Raw genomic sequence first — 23,242 nt, forward strand, 5'->3', positions numbered from 1 at the left:
CTGCTGCTGCAGTATATCACTACAGTGTTTAATGTCTTTTTCTCAATGGATACTGAAGGTGAGCATAGGTATTTTATGCTAGGAGACAATTCATTATTCCAGGCACAAAATCCTCTGCTACGAACCACAATACACCATCATTCAAATGAGCCATGCACAACAGGAGAAAAATATCTAGGCAGATTTTTTTCCTCTTTCCTTCTGCAAGGCTTTTTGGTTTTTTCCCAAGCGCTGTAATCGTAAGCAGGCTGATAGTTTGAATATTGGAGCATATGGGATACAGGGGTGTCCTCTCTATTTCATTTTGTACATAACTGCTCCGCAATTATGGTAGCAACTGGGGCTCTAGTTGATCTTGCTACACAACAATCTTTTTTATCATGCATTTTTTTCAGGTTTTCATGCTAAAAACATACCAATGGGGTAAAATTTGTCTAAATTGTTCTGTAAGTTTTTACTTTCAGAATTTTATTTTGGCCGGTATTCATCCCTTACTTCTTGTGTTTTAACATAGCTCAGCAGGTGTTTTTTGTTCATTTTTCTTTTCTATGCCATTATCTTTCATTTCATGCATAGTACCATGGGAATACATTTTCCTGTAGTATTTTCAGTGGCACATGTAATGGAAAACATAGTGTGCTTCATGTCCTTTTTGTGAAGCCATTTGTTGTGCCTGTGTACATGTGAATATGGAGATAATATATACATTTTCGTGGTTAATTATAGACTAAGTAATTTTTGTCTGATAGAAATCTAATCTATTTTATGAAGATAACCATTGTGTAACAGAAGAAAATAATACGAGCACTGGACAAAGAATGCTAAACAATTAAACCTTGAATGCACAAATCTCATTACTGGATTCCTTTTGTGTCCGGCCTGCTATATTCCACTCTGCTGTCAATGACTGGGGTTCCCACTGACCCAGCTATCACATAATTATGAAAAACAGGACATGCACAACAATAACTACAAGAGCCCAGAAGGGAAATTACAGCACCGTGACCGTTTGCCACGTATACAAGAACTCGCTTCAAGATGACAGAGGTATGGCTCAGGAATGGCCGGTGCTGCCACAGGACTTGGAGAAGGTCATCCAGTGCCTGGGAAGTTCGGTCTGTCTTGCAAGCTCAGGTTCACACTGGTCACAAGAGCTGGGATTCAGGTACAGAGGAACGACTCAATCGGCAGTAGCAGCTGCAGAGTGTGGCAAAGAGCCGCACAGCTGATTGGTCCTAGGCCGTAGGGCACAGAGGACATCAGGAACCCCCTGGTCTTGGTACCTGGTTTGCAGGTGCCCGGCACTTGGATGTATGGGTCCAGACTCCAGACTTGAAACAGCATCTGGAGGAAACATAATAGTCTATGTTATTCAGAGAAGGAGACTACACAGCCCAAAAGCCCTCCTGCTCTTACAGTGTATGACAATTTCCTCTTTGATTTTTTCCATGTTAGGCTTCGAGACACATCAAAGAAGAAAGAAGGAATGAAACTGTGCCGAGGAGAGCACTGATGCTGACATGTTTTGCAACAGCAATCCCTTGTAAACTAATGAAGGCCCCACTTGGTACCTCAGGGTACATGGCAGCAGGCATTCTGCTGCATACAGTCATACAGCTATATCTAATGGCACCAAGCCCCTGACTTGGTTGTCTACCTACCCCACAACAGCAAGTGTGCAGCAGGTGGGTCCCTGGGGAGATGGGCATCTTGCCTGGAGCCCACTGCTGGCTTGTTCAGCAAAGAGACAGACAGCACGCACCTGCCACTGTCATCTGGGAAGGAGAAACTGATCCTGGAAGGAAGCCCTGATTCTCAGCAGCCTGAGGTACAGCTAGTATGGCTGTGCCTGTCTGGATGGATACAGGTGCCAAAAGAGATCTGGCTCTTTCCAGCGTCGTTTTCACGTGTGATGAAGGGGTGTGTGTGGTGTCACTGAAGGAGTGGCCGTGGGTCCCAGCAGGCGTCAGGGAATGTCTGAGCCTCTGGGGCACTCGGGCTGAACATCAGTCCACATCTGCAAGGCTACTTCATTCCTAGTGAGCTCATAACTTTTGGGGAACTTAACTTCCCAGATGAATGTGGCTTAATGGCTTCAGCAGCGGACATTCTTCAGTTGTTTTTTTTTTTTTAAATACATATTTGAAATATAAATCTGAGGAGGCAGAGAGGCTGGGTATAAATTTTTGGCATTTTTCTTCCTATTGCATAGGAGAAAGATGTTTTTCCCTAGATCTCATATATGCTAAGTGTTTTCTGTGAGGTTGCTTATGGACTTTGATCATACAGTAAAAATACAAATTCCAAGCTGTGATAATAGTCATCACTTTGGTGACAAAGGTCTGCTCACACTGGGGACATGGGGAGGGATGGAATGCATGTTAATGTGGCAGAGGAGGAGATAGAGGAGCTGTGTGCTGGTGGAAAGGCTGCAAACAGGAATGAAAAGCAGTGTAAAAATGCAGTCAGCCATTTAGGCTTCCTCATGCTATTTTTGTGAAGACATTCTTTGTCCAAATGAGGAATGAAATAGGACAATGGGCTGGGTGGTGGCTGCTGGAGGTGTAGGAAGCATTGCTGGCACTAAAGGGGGTTGGAGAATCTCAGAGGCAGGAACAGATTAAATTGTGGATGGGACTAACAGATGTGGTGTGGGATTTGCTGCTGCATACAGAGGGTCACTCATTCACCAGGGAACAAACATTTCTGCTATAAGGATGTTGAATGGCAACAGAAAAAAGTCCTGAGACCCTCTGTTGAGTGTAAAGTAGCTGTAAATATAATGCACCTGTGAAAAAAATGCAACCTTAGATGGCATCATCAGAGTTAGGGAAATACCTTGTACATGCCAGAGGGTGCAGTACTGAAGAGATCCCATCTGGAAATGTGTATATAGGTCTGGTCTCCTGCGTTTAGTGAAGGTACTCACATAGGAGCTGGGCAGAGGGAGGTTCTGAGGACTGCCACAGCAATGGTAGCCTGCCCTAGGAGACAGGCTCCCAGCTTCTTCCCTTCACTGGCAGAGAAAGGGACAAGGCCACTACCTGTAAATAGTTTGGGAAGCATAGCGGTTTAATGTCAAGAGGGAAAAGAGAGAGTTACAGCTAACAGAAAATATTAACTTAAAAACAACTGCCTAATAACCATCCCTGGAAAAATTTGAGCGAGGAATTAGCAACAAATTTCTTTTGACCATAAGAGTGTGGTGTTTTAACATCTCCTGCTCATACTGTTGGGGACATAAACCTGTTTTTACATTTTGCTTAATCTGTTTATGAAACAGTATGCTTGATGCCATTGCCTGGGGCAGCAGGGTCCGTCCTCTATGTTCCTTCCAGCCTTGTTTTCCATGGGAGCTGGATTCAGAGGAGACTTTAGTTTAAGTAATGCTGAGAGAAGATCTGGCATGAGGACAGCTTCTATAAAGGTGTAAGTCAGAACCTTAAGAAATGTTCCTAGAAACAGTGGAATATGTGTTCATCTTATACAGTAAGAGACAATCCCTTACTCAATGCCAGACTGTCAATCATCATTCATATTTGCTAAGAGTCTACCAAGAACTATTTTATTGAAGAAGAAAAGGTGTATTTTTGTCAATATTTGCAGCAAAAAAAACCCCAAAACTCATAGTGTTGTGCTACTATGAGTTGACATGCAGCTCCCCCGCAGCACTGCCAGACCCCGGCTGCAGCGGGCTGGGTACCATGGGTAACTTCACGGTAACATATTTCATCTGAGCTATATCTCGAGAGGTGGCAGGTATTGGTTTGGCCATGGCAGCACTTGTCAGGGTGACTCACTCATTCAGGACAGTGAGAAAGGGTTATGGTGGGGTTGGCAATGGGACAAGGCTGAGCCCACAGAGGAGGGAGTAGCATACATTGCCCAGCTAAGTAAAGATCACATGTGTAAGCACACCACCGTGAATCAGAAGAGAGATGAATTATTTGGGAATCCTCTGTGAAAAGCCCACCTGTGACTCAGCTAGACTCAGCGGCCAAGACAGCTTATACCTCCAAAACATGCTTCCCAAAGCATAAGAGTTTTTTCCCTTTGTGTACTTCAGCTTTCCAGGGTCCAAATCTGGCTCAGACCCTTAGTACAGTGACCTGGCAACATCAGCTCTCTTGAATATTTATAAGAGAAATAGACAGATGTCTCAATCTACTTGTCTTGTCCATATCGATAAAATTCTGCCACGGTATTCAAAGCCTTCGTGACAGTCTCAGGAAAAGCATCAATATGCTGGAAGACCCCCTGCATTTCCCTAAATAGTAGAGTGGCTCCTCTCACCAGCACAAAATATTTTGAAAAAGAATGTTCTTCTGCAGCACCTGTATGGCCACCTTCTCAATGGACATGTACAGTATTTAAATGAAATACTAGGCAGTTCATGCAGTCCTGCAAGAAGCAGTGATTTCTCCTGAAAATAGAAATGGCTTGCCCTTAGGCTGTTGTAAATGGTTATAAGCTTTGTCTTATTGCATTCATTCCTCTGGAAGAGAGGGGTAGTAGCGTTCCATATCACACATGAAAGAGAAATCTTTCTTATCATGTGAATCAGCGTAAGCTCAGTGTCCCCCAGTGCGGGCAGATAAGACAGAGTTCAGAGTTCAGCCAAACCTTAAAGATTCAGAATTTCTCCAGAAAAAGTTCAGCTTATTAAGGAAAGCCCTCCAAGGCTTCTCTGGGATTTCTAAGCCCATCCCTCCTGCTGCCCAGGGAGGACACAGGGAGGTCCCACCTCCCCCCTGAGCCTGCAGGCAGCCATGGTTCAGAGCAGATTTGGGCTTCTCCTGCCTCTCCTGGGAGGGGGCACAGGACCCTTTCGCACAGGTGAGGCACTGTGGATTGGGTATGTCCCTTAGAAAGGCACCATCTCCAGCATGCTTGGGCTCTGATTTGGGGAATAAAGCATATTCTTCTATGAAAAAGTGTTATTAATTAATTCAGGGAAGTCCTATGGCCTGTGTAACTGAAGTGGTCAGGTTAGATGATCACAGTTGCCCCTATCTGCCCTTACATGATGTATTTAATTTATATATATGGTGGGATTTAGCTCACTTAAGATAAATAACTGTACCCATAGGTCAGTATCTCACTGTACTGTCAATTCTTAATGACCCTCCACAGTCAGCTCAGTGCCACTGCTTGCCAGAATTGTCATCCACAAGGAGATAAAGACAGAAACGAGGCAGGCAAGTCTCGTAGCTAACATCATACCCATGTAAACACACAAAATCAAATGGAATTAGTATATAGACAGAGTCCCCAGTTCGGTACAGTCAAATTCTCATTTTTCTGAATCAATTCCCATATCCCACATCCAGCATCAAAATTATTGCTTTTTGGTGCTGATCTGGTGAGTGTGTTTGGCAAAGCACTCTGGAATTGCACAGAAAATTATAAGCTACCCACCCAGTTTTTTCTAACCAACCACCATGTAGAATATGTTAGAAATATACAGTGTTACTGCAGAATTTCATAGGATTGTTAAAATACATAGAAAGGAGATTATTCTTTATGAAAGCTATTGGGTTTTGGAATTATTTCATTGGATTCCTACTGATCTCAGCCCTATCACTTACATGCAACTTTTACATACGGAGGTAGGTATAAGACCTTCCAGAAGGCTGTAGCTGAGGTGTACCATAACCCTGCTGAACTAAACACAGACATCCTCACTTACACTAGGATGATCTCTATTTGTCCACCTTTGGTAACTCTGGTAGAAAAAAAGAGGCACTTTCCATAGCCTGAAAATGGGACAGGATTAAATTTAATGTAATAAGACCTCACACTGTATAGCTAAATACATGCACAGTCATCCATTAATCAACCCTAACAGGTTGTGAAGAAAATAATATTCCCATTTTATAGATGAAGAAACTTAAGAAATGGAGTTCAGAATAATATTTAGAAAAGGAAGAAGTTCCTAGCTCTTCTTTAATAGATTATCCTTCAAAATGAAGGGGAGTGTCTGGACCTCAGACCACCTATTAGGAGAGAGGGGCCCAGAGCAAGACACCTTGGAAGTTTACACAAAATTAGAAAGTGCAAACAGTGTTGCTCAAGCCCATCTCCATTTGATGTGGTTTAGAAAAGCTTTATTTGTCTTCAAAGGAATAATGGTTTGCTCTCTCATTTCTTCACTAATGAGCCCTTCAGAAATGTAAAATACTTCTGTCAGGAATCTACTTCAGGGTATCTCTCTTCTTCCCAAGCTGGCTGCTTGCACCAATGGAGGCAGAAACCATCTACAGCACTGTGGACACAGGTTTGGCTACTGGTGACTGCACCACGGACATACCCTGAAATAGTGGTTGACCACACATCATTGTAGTGATTTGAAATGCATGCTGTATCAAACTCCCCTGCTGTGGCGGTGGGCAGGGGAAGGACTGGAGTCAGGCAGGGCTCCCAGCTCACCCCCAGCATGTGGTGCTCCCTGCAATCTGCCAGAGCCTCCTTCCCATGCATGTGTGGGTGGTGGCGATCACTGGGCTCCTGGGTGGAGAACTTTGCTCCCTCCCCGCAGCTCCCTGAACCTCCACCCAGCTTCTGGGGGGCAGGCTTACCCTACACGCTGTTTCTTACCTTCAAAACGTACTTGTTTTTCTCCAAGCTACTAATGGCCTCTTGAAGAGCTCTCCTGTCTCCAGAAAAGGCAATTTGGGGTAATTTCTGGAACCCACCTCCCCTCCCCATTTTCCCCTGTATTTTTCTCCTGTTATTTTTCTATTCCAATGCAGATTTTTTCATCGAGGGTGTCACCAGTCACTTGCAGTGTTTTCCTCTCTGTTTTGTCTTGTCTGGCAGTACATCAAGCTGCACGCTGCAGAACGCAGTGATATGGAAAGGAGCAGGAGTCTGAAATTCATTTTAGTGAGTTCATGCAAACTCCCCCTCCCACCTCTGTGCATGCTCAGGAAGTGGAGAGCAAATTCAAGAACACGTATAGAAAAGGATCATGTAAAAATAAAATTGAAAAGATGTAAGGAAAAGTGGATATATAAAAAGCTCAGCATATCTTTTAACATGATAGTGGGGAGATATTTTATATCAGCAAATTATCAAAGCAAGCTGAGGTTTGGGACTCTGTAGTCTCTCTGTGCTCTTGTCTGACCTTCAAACACTGTTCACTGTGTTCACAATACAAGTAATAATTAGACCAGGCAAAATCAGTAAAGACGCATGATAGCTCAGTGTAGTGATTGATGTTAGATCACTTTAGCCCATGACTATATACACAATTGGTAGGGGAGAGTTAAGGGCTGACTTTTCTAAGCTGTGATGTAGATACACATATGTGGAAGTGTAATGGAGTAAGAAGGTGCATAACTGGGCACACAGAGCTTTCAGATGTGTGACAAAGTCTTGCCACCTCCGTGCCCACTGTCTACATCCCCCCACTCCATGGAGCCACATGTGCAGACTTTGCCTTCTGCATATTTCTAAGAAGTGCTATGCGAGTTCACCAGTTAAAACCTGGAAAATGCGAAAACATTAATGAGAGAAAGTTAAATGATCCATTTTGAGTATTTCAACTTCCTCAGCATCAATGTGCAGAGGGATGCCCATGTTGAAATGCTCCTCAGGTCAGCTCCTGATGTAAACCGCCCATGTCTCAGCTATGGGGCGAGGGCAATGCATGCCGATGTTTCCACTTTCCTTCTGAAGGCCTGGAGGTCACTGTATCAGATCTTCTGCCTGGTGAAGTTAATGAGCGCTGGTTAACTTAAACTTTGGAGAAGCTGCAGAAAGGTTTGGCTTGGTTTTGTATCCAGATGTGGTTCCATCACTTGCCTGAACAGAAGTGCAGGACTTGAGAGACTACCTTGGTTCTTGCTTTAGCTTTTTTTGGAGCATTCCAGATTTTGCTTTCATCCTCCCATGCCCATGAAAATCAAACTTAAACACATCAAAGCAGGCACTAATAAATGAAAAGAGCATGCACTTTCATATGCAATTACATGCCTTGTACATGAGGCATTCGTTCCCCAATACAATTTTAAAGCCATGCAAGCTCGCCAAATTCCAGTGTATACTGAGATGTTTTCTGGAAATAGAGAGGTAATTAGAATTTTGTGACTAGCCATCAGTGCGGATACATAAAGCTCAGGAAAGGTATAATTTTTTTGTCTGTATAAAATCTTATAGTATTATAATTAGAGCTGTTCTGAGAACATAAATTCATAGGCACTTAGGATTGGGAGGTACTTGCTGTACTGTCACATCCAGTTCTCTACTTTTGAAGGCAACTGTGTCATATAATGCCTGCTGCAAACTTCCCAAGTAGTATCCCAAAGGTAGCTTAGTGATCTATTTTCATTTTTCTTCATTTCCCCGTGTTGTTGGAAAGACATGAGCTGTGAATTCAGTTTGATAATGAATGTTCCACAAAAAGTGAAATAGGGCTAGATTTGTTAAGCACCTAATTCTTCACATAATTCTTGCAGCTAATTTAAGAAGACCTGCTAATGACACAATGAGATGCTACCTGGGCAATCATTGTACTTCTTAAGAAAAGAGCAGCCCTGAGGATCTGCTACTCAGAAATACAGACCCCTCAACAGTGCAGTGCTTATGCCCAGATCCTAAATCATGGACCCTCTCTAACTGAGAGTACTATAATGTACAGACCAAGTCCTTGGATATGTGATTTGATAAAATTTGTAAGTATTGCATTGTGTTTATGTGGTGTATTCTGTGTAATCCTCAAAGCTTATGCTGCTCTATAGGAAAGCTTAGCTGCATTATTATCAAGACAAATGGCACAACAGCATTTTTCCAATATATTGGGCTCTGCTAATATGGCATAAAAAAATCCTTTAGATGGTGTTGGCAATAGTTAATGCTTATCACCTACATAGATGTAATCTTTATCCTAATTATTATTTTTTTTGCCAAACACTATTGGCTGGCTGCTATTTATAAGAGCTGGCCCGAGTTCGTGATGTTTCCTTCCTTCATCAACAGGGAGAAATGGGTTTCTCCTGGTGTTGTTCAGAGTAGTGCAGCTGTGCTACCTGTTGGTATAACCCCCCCGCAGGAGCTTTTCCATGTCCAAACACAGTCACACTGGCTTTTGTGACTACCCACCAGCAGTGGTGACCATGATCAACATGCCTCCTCCTGGAGGCTGCACACTCTGGTGTTTGGTGTGATGGAAAGGGTCAAACTGAGTCCAGGACACAGAAATTTTCTTGCTACCTACAGAGCTACAGGACCAAGCCCCGTGTCCTGCTATTGATTACTCACGTCATACAAGTACTTTCATTAACTGAGCAAGCATATGATAGAGGTCAATTCCTTGTCCACTGAGAAGCACACAGAGGCACCATATCTTTTCGAGGAAGCACCATCACTGAGTATCTATACTTACAAAAAAAGTCATAAAAGAGTGAGCGAAATTTCCAAAATAGCATGTCTGCAAAGAACGCCTACCACCAAAGCACACCTACTCCTGTCAGTTGCAGCCCAACACCCTCAGGGGCGTTTGTGGCTTAGTAAAGTGCACCAAAATCCTCATTTGACCTCATTTCTGCTGCCCACACTGTATTAACCTGTATTTTGCCACACTGGGGATAAACCAGAATGTGTGGAGGGGTGCCAAGGCAGGCCTGAAAAGAGAGCTAGGCAGCCCAGCTTTTTTCCTCTCCCCTCCTCATTTTTCTCCTCCAGAGCACTCTGGACTCTGCATTCAGTCATGGGTGAAGGTGGGAAGTGAAGCAAATGAGAGTCATGGCAGATGTTTGCCAATCTACGAACTCTGTGGACATGCTGCCCAGCAGGGACTGGCCAGGGCTGCAAGACCCCAAGTGGACCAGCACCTGCAAAAAAAAAAAAAAAAAGTTAGTACTGCATGTGATATCGTCTTTACTGAGTTCAATAAAAAAATTAAAAAAATATTAAAATTACCATAGAACCAACCAACACACAGCTCATAGCCCACACAGCAGACTTGGCCTCCCACTTTTGGGTTTGTACTGGAAATGGAGGGTAATAAACCTGGTTTTGTGGGTCATTCAATATGCTAAGTGGGTGGTAGCTGGGAAATGAGAGACAGAGGTAAAAAAACCTTTTCTGATTACTAAAATATGAGGATCTGTCTCCATCCATGAAAAAATAAAAAGATAGATGTTCACATGCAACTCCAGGGGCTTATTAATTAGGGGATGGAAGAAGTGAAATATGTAAAAGTTTGGTATCTTAATGTTTGCAGGTACCAAAATTTCTCTTGAGCCTTTAGTGACTACTACTCAGCTCTTTATGTTCTGGAAGTTCAGTAAAATATCTTATTAAATTCCAGACCTGATATGTATTGCAGTGCAGAAGCAGCTGGTAATTTTGAAGGAATATTTGTGTTAACTGCTGTATTCTGTGGAGACTTAATATAAAGAAATGTATTCAGGAACTCAGTTCGCTATATTGGCAATGGGAATTGGGAGTGTCACTGAAAGGAGCTGCCTCTTATTCGTTTCTCAGGTTTAATTTTATTAACAGATGCAAATGATTTGTTAAACAAATATAAAACAAAAGGAAAAGGAGAATGAACTCTGTGTCATCACTGGGCTCTTCAGTCTAAACATCCCATTAACAATAACCAAAAAATCCTAGGTACCAGGTGCATTTTATCTGGGGTTTGCACTATATTCTTATTAAAAGGCCTTGAAAGGAAATGGCTAAAGAAACTACCTTAAAACTTCAGCATTTTTGTGTCAGTCACACATTTCTTTGAAGGCCAGGTCCCTGTCTAAGGTCTAATGTGTTTGGAGAGCAAAAAGAGCTGTGTGTTATTAGGCAGAATCCCTTTTATACACAGCGAATTGGATCAATTTGACCCTGATTGTCTCTCTCCACTTTATTGTCCCACTACTTCAAACAGCCGGCCCTTGGCATTATCTTAAGGAAGGGGCTGATTGAACTCTAGGTCTCGCACTTGTCGGTTGTGGATAATGTTGGCTTCAGTCAGTCATGTTCGCACATAAATGAGCCATGACAGAGACAGACTGGTGAATAGAAAAAGCAGTTTTATTGTGGGTAACTTTCCTGTGTAAATGCAACAAATAATAAAATCTACTCCTCAGGAAAACAGCCTGAAATATGTAACCGAGTGATATACTATCTCTTTTGATAGCAGGAATTGCACATTTTGAAATGGGCACCTTGTGGGGAGAAGTGGTAAAAGAGCTGTAATTATAAACTGCTTCTGTTCTGTAACGTGAGCTAACGAATGAACAGGGTTCCAGCCCCGCTCACGCTTGTGAACAGAAGAGGTTGCTGTGTACAGAGAATTGCAGTGGCATCGTTATGACATCAATTCTTCCTCAGAGAAAAGTGACGCATATCTTGAGTAAAACGGCAGAAATAGAACCCCCCACCCTTTTCTCCCTTTGGGTTTTTCTTTCTTTCTGCTTGTCTAGAAATCAGAAATCTCAAAACAAACTTCCTTCGAGCCAGAGAGTGAAAAGCACGATTCAAGTGCAGAGCCCTCTAATTGGAAAAAATTAAAACCAATATAAGCGCATTTCTATCCATGTGATGTCACTGCAACTCTGCTGTGTACAGTGTGGAAAGAAATTAAAAAGAGAAAGGAAGGAAGGGTGGAAGGAACGAAGGTTTTTTCCCTAAAGCAAATAGAACTCCAACACACTTTCAAAGCAATTTGCATAAACGTCTCTCCCATGATTTTTTTATTTATGGCCCCTAAGTTTTTAATGAAATACTAATTAATACTATCACCAGAATTGTCTCCCATCCTCAGCTCTTCGTAGCTTTGTCACTTTGATTAATGCATAGCCATTTATTAACTTATTTAACAAGCTGAGGTGCCTCATGACAAACCAGATTAAATTATCCCCATAACAGTCTCATTACTGCAAAAAAGGAGTTTTAAACTTAATAAAAATTATCCTCAATAACGTTAAAGCTTTTTCATTGCAACCTTAGAAGATGGAAATAGTTTTCTTGTTTGATTTATAATACGTGGAGTTGTATAAAGCATATATTAATAAAATTTATATGTTCATTTAAGCTTGATCATTGCAGTGGTTCTGTAGCCCTGGGTGCTTATTATTTAACTTTTGCTGTATTTATGAAGATAATTAATGTTCTGACCAGACAGGGACTAAAATACCCACTAGAATGAGATAATTAGGGGCATAAATAACATTTAGGTCTTGTGTTTTGCTTTTTTAATTAAATGTTTTTTTTTTCCAGCTAAACCTGATAAAGAAGACATCAGAGTTTACCTGGGGATGATGATGACATTGCATGAAGCAACTTAACAGTGCTGGAGCCATCTGGGAAGCCATGCCGGGGACTGCTGGACTCTGCTTGGTGGAGAGGGGTGCAACGCTGTGGGACCCCACTGCCCCCATGCCAGCAGGGCCCGTTTATCCCCAGGCAGCCCAAATCCCACCCTCTTGCCTCTCGTCCCCACCAAGAGGGGAGCGGAGACGAGATCCGGCATCCCACAAGAAAGCCTCGCTGCCACTGAGGCAAGGAGGATGGAAACACCAAGTTAGTGGGTAATGAGGATATTCATAATGAAGCCGCGCTGAAAGCCACAGCCCGCTGTCAGGCTGCAAGGGACGGGGAGCCGCCGCCAGCCGTGGGAGCCCCTCTGACATACAGGCTGCTGGGCTCCCAGAGGACGTAGGGTTTTCTGAGCTGCAGTCCTTCTGCTATTTGTTTTCCACAGGCAGGAAGGGTTGAAACAGGCTGGCAGGCAGCTCCTAGATCTTCCTTCTTCCCCTGGGTTATTTTCATAATGTTGTATTTATTATTTATTCCAATTTCCTTTAACGAGGAAGTCCCTGTCATTCTACCTACCTGCACCTTAAACAACACGTATAAATCATATAAAAATAACCGGAATCTAGTCATTTGATTGGGAAGGCAAAGCCACCCCTCCTTAGCACCCAGTTTCTCTATTCCTGTGCGTTCCCCAACAGGGAGCAGAGACAACGGGAGCAGTCTCAGACAGTAGCAAGCACATTGAGATGAAAGGGAAGGTATGCTCCTGAGCTGAAGAGATGTGGAAAAGATGCTCACTGTTCATTGTTGTGTCTGAGAAATAAATCAAGTGATACTTCATGGGGCAAAAAAACCGCTACGGCCTGGTAATCTGAAGTACGTTGTCAGAAGTTCCCAGTGACTGCATGCAAAGAGCAGTTGCACACCTAAATAGTTTTTGAGATTGGATATTAAACACCAGTTTTACTGTCTATGAGGTTAGTCCTTATTCAGGTAAACAAAGGTCACCTCTCAGGGTTCTTTGTCCCCAGTGACCTGGGTTTCACTGTGTAATATGACCCAGTAAAGCTAATTAGTACAATAGTCTTTTCACCAACCTCTGACGAATATTTGCGGCAAAATGACACTTTCTAGCTGCAGAGCCTCAGGACATATAAAAAGCAAAAGTGTGTGGCAGGTTAAAATTAAAACCCAATGACAGCAATCTCTGTAGAAACTAATCAACAGCCTGTACTACTCTTGCATTTCTTCTGAGGTAAGTCAGCTTTACCATATTCTCACTTAGGGCCTCCTCTTTCTTTTTCTCTTGCCTCTTCTTACTATCTCCCACTGGGTATTTATTTTGTGAAAATTGAAGATGGGTGATGGCAGGTTGCTGTGCAGATAGAGGTGAAGCTTTACAAGACACAGCACCCAAAGGCCTTCACCCGAGTTTGTTTAAGAGTTTGCTAATGATTGCAGAGTCTGGGCTAAGCCTAGGTTAAATAAGCACATCTTCTTGATTCCTGCTATTAAATAAATTAAAACAAATGATTCCTCAGAGGAGAAGGAAGCACAGAAAAACACAGCAGTGCGGAAGAATCAGGCAGCGCCTTGCAGGATCGTTATACCATAACGAATGCTTGCCAACCTCCCTGACTGCAGGAGAGGGCACGTCGGTGGCTATGAAAATCAGACAGTGGGCTCGGCTTCTCCTTCTGCTTGGGAGAGTGGAAGATTTCCATCCTGTTACCTCTTCATCTTGTGCATGGGGACTCTGCAGAGACCTTTTGCATCGCACTTAGCCCTCTATGAAGTTTGTGGGTTGCTATGAGAGCAAGGGTAGCTTGAAGGACTTTTGCCAGTCTGAGTCCCTTTCAAAACCTTGAGCTTCAGGGCCAAAATATGGCTATAGAAGAGCTCAAGGATTTTGAACCTGTGTTGAATTAAATAGCCCGAGGCAAGGGATTGCTACAAGTAACAAGGAAGTTATGCTAGATCCAAAAGAAAAGAGAAGAGAGAAAAAAGGACAAAATGGGTCTGAGTCAGTTAGGAGATACAAAGTCATGGATTCAGTTCCTAACAGTGGAAATGCCATTAGATATACTAGTAGAAAAAGTGGAGGAGTAAAACTAACATTATCTGTTTTTAATATATGATACATACAATATGAAAAGCTACTTACAGGTTGATCTTAAAAATAATAATTAAAAACAATACAGCTTAAATGCCGATTTCCTATTCTTAGCTCCCCTGCTCCATGTGGACAGAAGACTAACTGGAAGCAAGAAAAGTAAAACATTGCTATCAGTAAAACAACCAGACCCTAAAAGACACCAACAGACATTACAGAGGATGCTCAATAGAAGAGGATCTAAGAATGAGAAAGTCCCAACTATCTTTTTCAAATTAAAACTCAAGATTAAACCTCTAGGTAACCTTCCTCAGGTTAGAACAATAAATGGTCTTACAATTTTACTCACAGATCTTTACAGCTTCTTTCTTGATGTACAATACCTTTATTATACCAGTTTCAGGTCTCTATTGCACTTGCCAGCGTTGCATAATTTTGCTGAATTGCAGCGTGGTTGATGTTTCTGTATAATAAATAGCTCCATCTTGTAATATTTGGTTTCTTGCCCCCATTATTCTTATGAGAAGGTTGTTTAACCACCTCACTCCCCTGGGGAAGACTCCTTCTTATTTCCATCTTACACCTATTCCTGTCAATCTTACATACATATATATATGTTCTTCACCCAGCATTGTCCCTTTGCTTAAATAGCGTTTCCTTATCCTTCTGTCTGTAAACATGGGTGACAATCTCCCTTAACCTTCATTTGCTCTGCTAAAGACATTGAGCTCCTTTCTGTCACATTCACAGAGACATGCACCTTGCTGGTGGTTCAGTTCAGTCCCTGATTTTCTGATACCAAAAGGACCTTTCTTTTTCTCTGGTGTTTTGTTCCCAGCCAACAAAACCTTAGATTGTTTTCTGGCCAAAGTTCCTGTCTTTCTTTGGTCTCTCAGCAGATGACCTTCATTCTGACTATAAATTTAATCCTTATGTATTGTGGTCATCCCCAATGTCGTTCACTGCTTCTGAGATGACATTGTGATCCTCATCTGTATTGATCATGCCTTCCACCTGAGTGATACTAGTGGATTTAATTAACACAATACTAAATCCTGTGTCTTGTGTGTCCATGTGTGCGCATGCGTGTGAGGGTGTATATATGCTCTCTTGTAAAAATAGAGAAAAATAATATGAGTTTTTTTTAAATACAAGAATTTCCAGCATACGAATCCAAAATAGGATTCTTCAGTGAGGTTCATAAAATAGATAGTTTAGTCCTATGGAATATCATACTGAGGTATCTGACTCACATGCTCCTAAAAATCTTAATGTTAAAGAAAAGAAAATGACTGGAGCAATTTCTAAGTGCAAGGCATTATTTGTAAGGACCAAATTTCTCTGGACCAATTCAACTAAAGGAGAGTTTGGATCATTAAATAAGATACTGCATCCTTAATAATTTTCTCATATTTTCTTGATAAGAGTAACCTGGGAGAATTCACAGTGTGAGAAAACGCACAGTGTCTATCTGCTGAAAGAATTGCGTTTCCACCAGCCAAACTGGTGCATGGTTACCTTGGAGAGCAGACAACTGTTGTCACTTCTTGCTTAGTTGATGGATAAGACATAAAATTAAATTTCAAGGTGGAGAAGCACCCAAGGGGTTGCTCAGACTCCCTCAATACATGAGATGTCTTTGACACCACTGCATAGGTTCTTCTGCACTTTTTATACAGCAGAGTTGATAAATGCATTAAATGCATAAAATATTTATTGATGCTGGGACAGGATACAACACGACAAGAAAGGAGGTCTTTCCTTACAATGCTACAACATATGAAAATTGAAACTGTATTTCCCCCCACTCAGAAGCGTTATGCAAGTGACAATTTTTTCTTTGAAGAATTAAAGTACAGAAATGGTCTGGCAATTGAAAGTTGCAGGTTTGCAGAACCAGGTTTATTCTGTTTTTAAGTAAATCACTGTGCAAATTGAGGAAACAATATTGCTAGCCATTATCTCTTTAACACATTCCAATTTAGTTCCAGCTGCTAGGTAAGACTTAACAAGATATGTCAATTTAACTACATCAGACTAGATGATAAGAGACTTCCATGTCAGGAGAGGAATGAAAGTTTTGCTTATATGGAAAGGGGGTGGCAGAGTCATCCTCACTGCATACTGTGTGCACTAACACGGTGTTCAATTATTTAAGTGAATTGAGGAAATGTGCTGAACATGCAGCTGTAGATACCTCTGTTTAGCAGCAGAGCAGGCACAAGGCTACCTCTGCAAGTGCAGCTCCAATGCACTTGCTCCAGTGGTGCACACTCCTGGTGACTGGTGGATCAATCTCCACATGTGCTTAATCCTCCACCTCTGCTACGACTTCTTCTCATGAAGTCAGTCCAATTTGTCTTCTATGTTTGATTGTTCTATGCTTATATTTGATTGTTCTATACTTTTCTGAGTACCTAATAATCCATGTCTGACATAGTATTATCTCTAGGAAATTCGATGGTTATTTGGCAAGACATTTGTCAGCTATCATGTCCAAGAATAAGTAAGCTGTACCATTAGTTGTTGCATTTGCTTCTTAATCTGTATCTGAGAGGTCAATGACACAACAGTGATACATCCCTGGTAGTATTTATCTCTATAATAACTTTATAGAGATATTCATCCATTTCTAAATGCAACCCTGTAGTTGACAACAAGTACTATTCTAGGAGAAGTTTGGAATTTGATACTTTTTGATATAAGTCAAAGTTACACAAGCTGCTCATTTGTTTCTCAACGACCTCATCCAACAGTTTAGACAAATTCAGTCCTTTCACAGATGATAATGCCTCTCTGACCAATGTTCACACTCTTATTCATGTATTTCATTTCTCCATACTAGCCATCCATTGAGGAGCCTTGGTCTATTGCCACATTGTTTCCTTTTTTTTTTTTTTCTTTAAATCTGATTTTCTGATCCTTGTATGTCAAAACCCAAAGGGGAGATTGCCTCTCTCCTGCCTTTCTTCCATTCCATGTCTTTCAAAGTGGATGTGTATGTCCAGCCAAATTTCAACTATCTAACAAACAAGAAGATGATTTATCCAATAGAGCATCCAACAAGCTCTTCAGGGAACTGCTGTATAAATAAATAAATAAATTACTAGCATAATAATTGCTCCTGATGTCACATCATAGACATCATTGGGTGCTCAATAAGGTAAGAACTGCTCAGCTTAATCTTACAGTCTTTTTCCTTGCTTAAGTGTCACACAATGACACTACTAACACAAAAAGAGATGTCAGAAGTGGTTATAATTAGATAACATTAGGAACATTATAATATTTCTGTATTCTGTATGCAGAATGCTGGCTCAAATTCACCCCCAAATAGACTGCCTTTCTGTGTTACATGGCAGATTATATGAAATATACAGTCATCATTATACCATGCCACATTCAAAAAATACTGTCATCAAAATGGCAAATAAATGATAATTTTACTATTTTATTGTACCAATTGTGCAAATAAAATATAACCTTTTTAGTTTTCTGGTGATCTCTCTGACTTTTGAAATCACATAATCTTGACATAAATAATGGTTCATTATCCTCTAACAAAGGCACCTAGGAAATTAATCTACAGCATTAAGACTCTGAAAGACAAGCTCTGGAAAATATTGCTGCAGAGGTCTAGGAAGTTACTACTGCAGTTGTCTTTTTGGCTTTCTTGCTGGAAGTTAGCTTCTCAGTAGCAGAGTGGGTAGGAAGAGCATGTCCTCCTACCTTAGCTGCTCCAGGGCACATACTCGTGTGCTTGCTTAACCTGCTGAAAGAAGTGCATTGAGTCACAGGTTTCTTTCTTCCAGCCCTGCTATGCAAGGTGTGTTGCTCAGAAGGGAGTGACAGCAAACAGCCAATGGACTCATAATGTCGTTAGCTGCTGCAGTGGTCAGCTGAGTGCCTGTATCAGATCCCCAACACCCATAGATGCTAGACAAGGACTTACATTTAAAGCATGGAAGTCTGGAAATATCTGCAATTTGCAGTCCTGCTAGATATATTTTTGATTTTGAAGACAGCTTGTATTTTGTTTATTTGTGTGAATAGTTTAATTTCAGTTCTGATCCTATTAAGACAAAAGCTCTTTCCGTGTATTATTGGTACTGTCCTCATACAGTTTGTTTAATGGTGACAGAGGGCTAAGCAGACAAAGGTATTCTTTGCCCCATAGGATCTAAGAGATAGAAAGAGAAAACAGACATTGCCTTGGGAAATTCAGAGACAGCTCTTAAATATGCTCTCCTATCTTTCTAGAAAATATTAGTATGGAAAGAAATGTCTGCATACCTGCCAAATTTAAGATGACTGCCTTTTTTCATATTATATGTTTTCTAACATTCAGTCCTAAAAATTTACAGTTGTCATCCTCTGAATACATCCTGTCTTACATCCCTTTCTGTATCTATTCCTGTTTAAATCCTGTACCAAGGGCAAACAATATTCATCACCAACCACATTGTTTTGGCACATATGCTGGTACCGAAGAAGGGTAGAACAGCTTCTGTATAGCTTCTGATGGAGAATATTAATTCAGAAACAGAACAGCTACTGCACCATTATTTCTGAATGGGTACTTTTCTTTCCTGTAAGTCTTTGAGGTTGAAGCGTTCATATACTTCTTAACATGGGTGTATTTATCAGGCTATTTTAGTTAATTTGCTGGCAGCTACCAGCCTGTCATTATGTCACAGGTATTGCACATAACTATTTTAAGCTGTTGCTGAGAGCATCTCTGTATGTAATGCCTGTTCCTTATAAAGAAATCCCAGCTGAGGCAATTTCCAAGAGCATCCCTGGGACTGGAGTTGCACTGGCCATTGTGGGTGCATGAGAGCCTCCAGAAGGTGAAGGCTGGGAACCAGCCCGTTCCCCTCGTCTCGAGCTGTGTTCCCAGCTCCTCTTCCACTGCTGTGGCTGCCGCAGAAGAAGAGCTGGGATGACAGCCTGAGAGAAGGGTAGCAGAATGCTCTCCCACCTTGCATACCTCCAGGTATGGAAGATGAAACAATATTTCAGGGTTGCAGCGTGAGTATGGATCAAGTTGTTTTATTTGTAATGCTTGTCTATAATTTTAGGTCAGTCACTTTCAGCTTTTTTTAATTTCTGTGCAGGGAAACACTGGCAATGAGGGCAGAGATGTCTAGTGGTCAAGCTGTGGTCAGTTGGGGTGTGGTAGATAACCACCAGATGGTTGACTGGTGACTCCATGCCTGCAGGTCAGATAGCCTGAATGCACCCCTGTTACATCCCTCTTGGTGGGGCCCAGCAGATGAGGGAGGAAAGCTTACTAGATGGTCTGTACTGAAACCTCTACTTACTCTCGCTGTAGCCATGCTGATGCCCTGGCTCCCACGCAAATTTGGTGTTACATCTTTGCTGCAGTGAAGTTTTCTTCTCCTACAGACCCATGAGACAGAAGCGTGTATATGGAGAAGTACAGCCTTTTACAGGTATTGAGCCTAAGCAACACCAGAATTGATGGAGAACAGCTTTAACTTAGGTGTATTCATTTGGGACATGTAACTATTGAAGTTCACACAAACCACTACTCATCACACAGTAGGTAATGCACAGCACCAGGATGTACAGATTACCTGGTAGAAGAAAAAATGACAGTTACAGAAATAAGTGCCCTACAATGGTATGTACAAAAGACAAAGAGCTGGGCTCATTCTCCAAATTTCCAGAAAATTTTTGCCAGCAACTGGCTTTCTAGATCCTCATGGGTGTCAGTTTCCCAGGCTCTCTTCTCATCTCTGCTTGCTCTCAATGAGAATGGAAATGAAATATTTCCTGAAATGAAACACTATGAAGAGCCATGGCTTGAGCAGCTAGCATTTTAAAATGTGATATGCTTACTAGCTCCTGCTGCAAGATCTGTACTCCTTGTGTCCTCTGTAAAAAGAAATGTTGCAACCCATCCCTTAGGCTTGTATACAGCACCACACAGAATTTGCTTTTAGTTAAAATGATGACACTTCTGTATGTTCATTTTTTTAAGGAAGTCTTCAAATGTGTTATATGCATTTAACTTGTACCTGTAAATTCACCAGTGCAAGATGGACCAAGATAAGCAAGGTTTCAGCTGATAATGGGTGTCTACATATTAATGAATGACAAATGATGCAACTTTATATCAGCTGAATTAAGCTAATGCACCTTTATGCAATATAAAATTATACCTTTAGATACAATAGCACAACTTCTTATAGGGATGAGATCAGATATAGAACTGGTAAATTATATGGTTTTGGGTTTCCAAAAAGCTTGCTGCCATCCATTGCAAGAGGCTACTAGGAAGTCTAAATAATTGCAGAGGAAACAACAATGTTCTGTCATAGTTCAGAAGCTGGCAGAGCTGAGACAGAGATGAGTGGAGATAAAGCAATTTCCCAACATGAAAGCAGCAAAACATGAGGATACTATGACTGGTATCATGACATGACTTGTCTGGTTTTCTTCTATGTACTCTAGGGATCATTTTGAACCCTGCTTTGGCAGAAATAATCTGTGTTGATCCAAAAGTGCTAAGATATTTTTGCAGAAAATTACTGCCTTAATTTCCATTTCACAAGTTTGGAAGGGTTTCTTAAGTCAATCCCATTGTTCGATACAGGTCTATCAAAAATCTTTGCAAGAACATGGGCTGTTTTAGAGGCAGAAGGAGGAACTGGAATGTCAGATTTGGTCTCTTCCAGTATCTCTTTCCCTTCTGCAGTTCTCTCTTTTTTCATTTTGCCACTGAAGAAAAAAGAAAATGGATGAAGAAAAAAAGGGTGCATTTCGAAGGTTCTTTCTTTAAAAAAATCCAGCAGGTTCTGTGTGTAGTAATCATGGATAATAACCAAGGGGGAGAAGGAACAGACCTGACTACCCGCTCTGCTGCTGCGAGCAGGGCTGGGGCCCGGACAGTCCAGCCTGTATCACCACCAGTGAAACACTGGCTTGCAGGGGAGCCTGACCCTGCAAATAGCCTGAAACCGCAAAGTCACTCGTTTCACCTCATGCTGCTAAGCTGGGTGCAAGCTGGGGCTGCTTTCTCCCTGTGGAGGAGTAGGGGAGGGTGAGGAAAGGAGTTCCTCTTATATTCCCTCCTCCTCAAGTTGCACCGTACTATTGCCCCACGCTTCCTCAGCTCCCAAACCCTGTTCAGCCCTGGGAGAACAGATCTGCATGGCCTGTGCAGTGGGGAGGGGTGAGAGGCAGCTGTGCTGGGATGGCTCCATGGCTCTGCCACACACAAGGACCTCAGGTGAGCGACAGGGTCCCTGGGCTCCCTCGGGTGCACAGCGCAATCTGACAGAACATTAGGGAGGGCTGCGGAGAGAAGCTGTAAGCGTGAGTAAACAGCTCAGATAACCTGATACTGGAAATGAACAAATAATTTGTAATGAGTAATGTATTGATGATTTGCCTCTCTTTCTGATTACAAATTGTCCATGCACAAGTCACAGTTTATCAAATATTCACTTTTCGAAACACCAAATTACTGTGAATAATTCATGAGGTGCACCTTCTTCCTGTGTTATTTGTTTTAAATATTTAATACTCACAATATGTGAGTTGTCTTGATTGAACACGTATGCCACGTGGTGCAGCTCTGTTACGCTCGTGCACAATCTCACTCCCAAGAGTCAGGTGTGTGGCAGGGATGCTGATAATGGCTTACACAGGGAGCTTTCCGGAGCATTGCCTCTCCAGCGTGTCCTCTGGTGTAGCAGCTTTCCTACATGTACCCAACAAAAAACACAGACAGGATAGAAACAAACCCAGGCAGCTGTGACCAAATCACAGCAGAATTATTAGTGGCTTTCCATGATGTGCAAGTCGGGGACACATTTAGCTTTTTGCTCTCAGGATCTGTTCTGGTCTTTATGAGAACATTCAAAAACTTCTCCAATGCAAGGTAAAAGAGCCTGAATCATCCCCCCTTTATAAACCTTGCATTGCAATGTTTTTCAGGGATGCTGAAATCAAGTAGCACTGTCTCCCCTGCCCTTGTCCCCCTGTTCAAGGTTCACATAATTTTGGGCCTTCTGATTCCTCACCCGTCACTCAGGGAATCCCTAGGGATAATGCTAATGACTCAGCCCATCCCCTGAGCACCTTAAGCTGGAGATCATCATGCCACATTATTTGAAGACATTTGACTTTTCCTTATACTCTCTAAGCTTAACAAAGGCAGATATTTTGCTCCTTTTCTTGCCAGTGTCATCTGTGCTATTTACTTGCTCACAACTACTATTTTTTTGTAAAACTTTTCCAGATCTCTGAAGCTGTATCACAAATACTGTTCTCTCAGTTTCTCATGCTGGAGCTGTTTCTCTCCTATAAATAAGAAAAAGCTTACCAGAGTAGGACCTCAAACAAGAACCTTCCAAACTGCTAGAGATGACATAAGTCAGCAGATCATGAGGTCTTTCCTGGATCTTGATGAAAATATTTTTTGTTGGAGCATTCCTAATCCATCTTTCATACTAGGTACCTCACTTCCTACAGCCTGGCTTCTGGAGAACACCATGTCTCCTTTTCTGTCATTCTGCCTAAAACAGGGAAAAATTACTGCCCTCTGCACATGTTGCGTTAAAACAGAGTGGAAAAAGGGCATTGAACAGGCTAATTCTATAAAAGCTAAGCTAAATATATGTCTGCATAAGTCTGTAATAGCAAATCATATGGCAGGTAAGTGAGGCTTTTCAGAAGCCCTTGCTGTAACTGCAGGGTGAATCAGTCCTGAGGAGATATTTTTCTTCCCTAGATTTTGGAGACTTTTGCTACATCTCATGGATCGTATTACCATGTCCTCCATATGCTTCAGTGGAGCTTGTGAAATGGGACACATTCGTCTGGGTTCCATACATG

This window comes from Nipponia nippon, unplaced genomic scaffold (assembly GCF_047370975.1).
Source record: "Nipponia nippon isolate SJK-2023a ecotype South Korea unplaced genomic scaffold, ASM4737097v1 scaffold_20, whole genome shotgun sequence".
NCBI classification, from domain to species: domain Eukaryota; kingdom Metazoa; phylum Chordata; class Aves; order Pelecaniformes; family Threskiornithidae; genus Nipponia; species Nipponia nippon.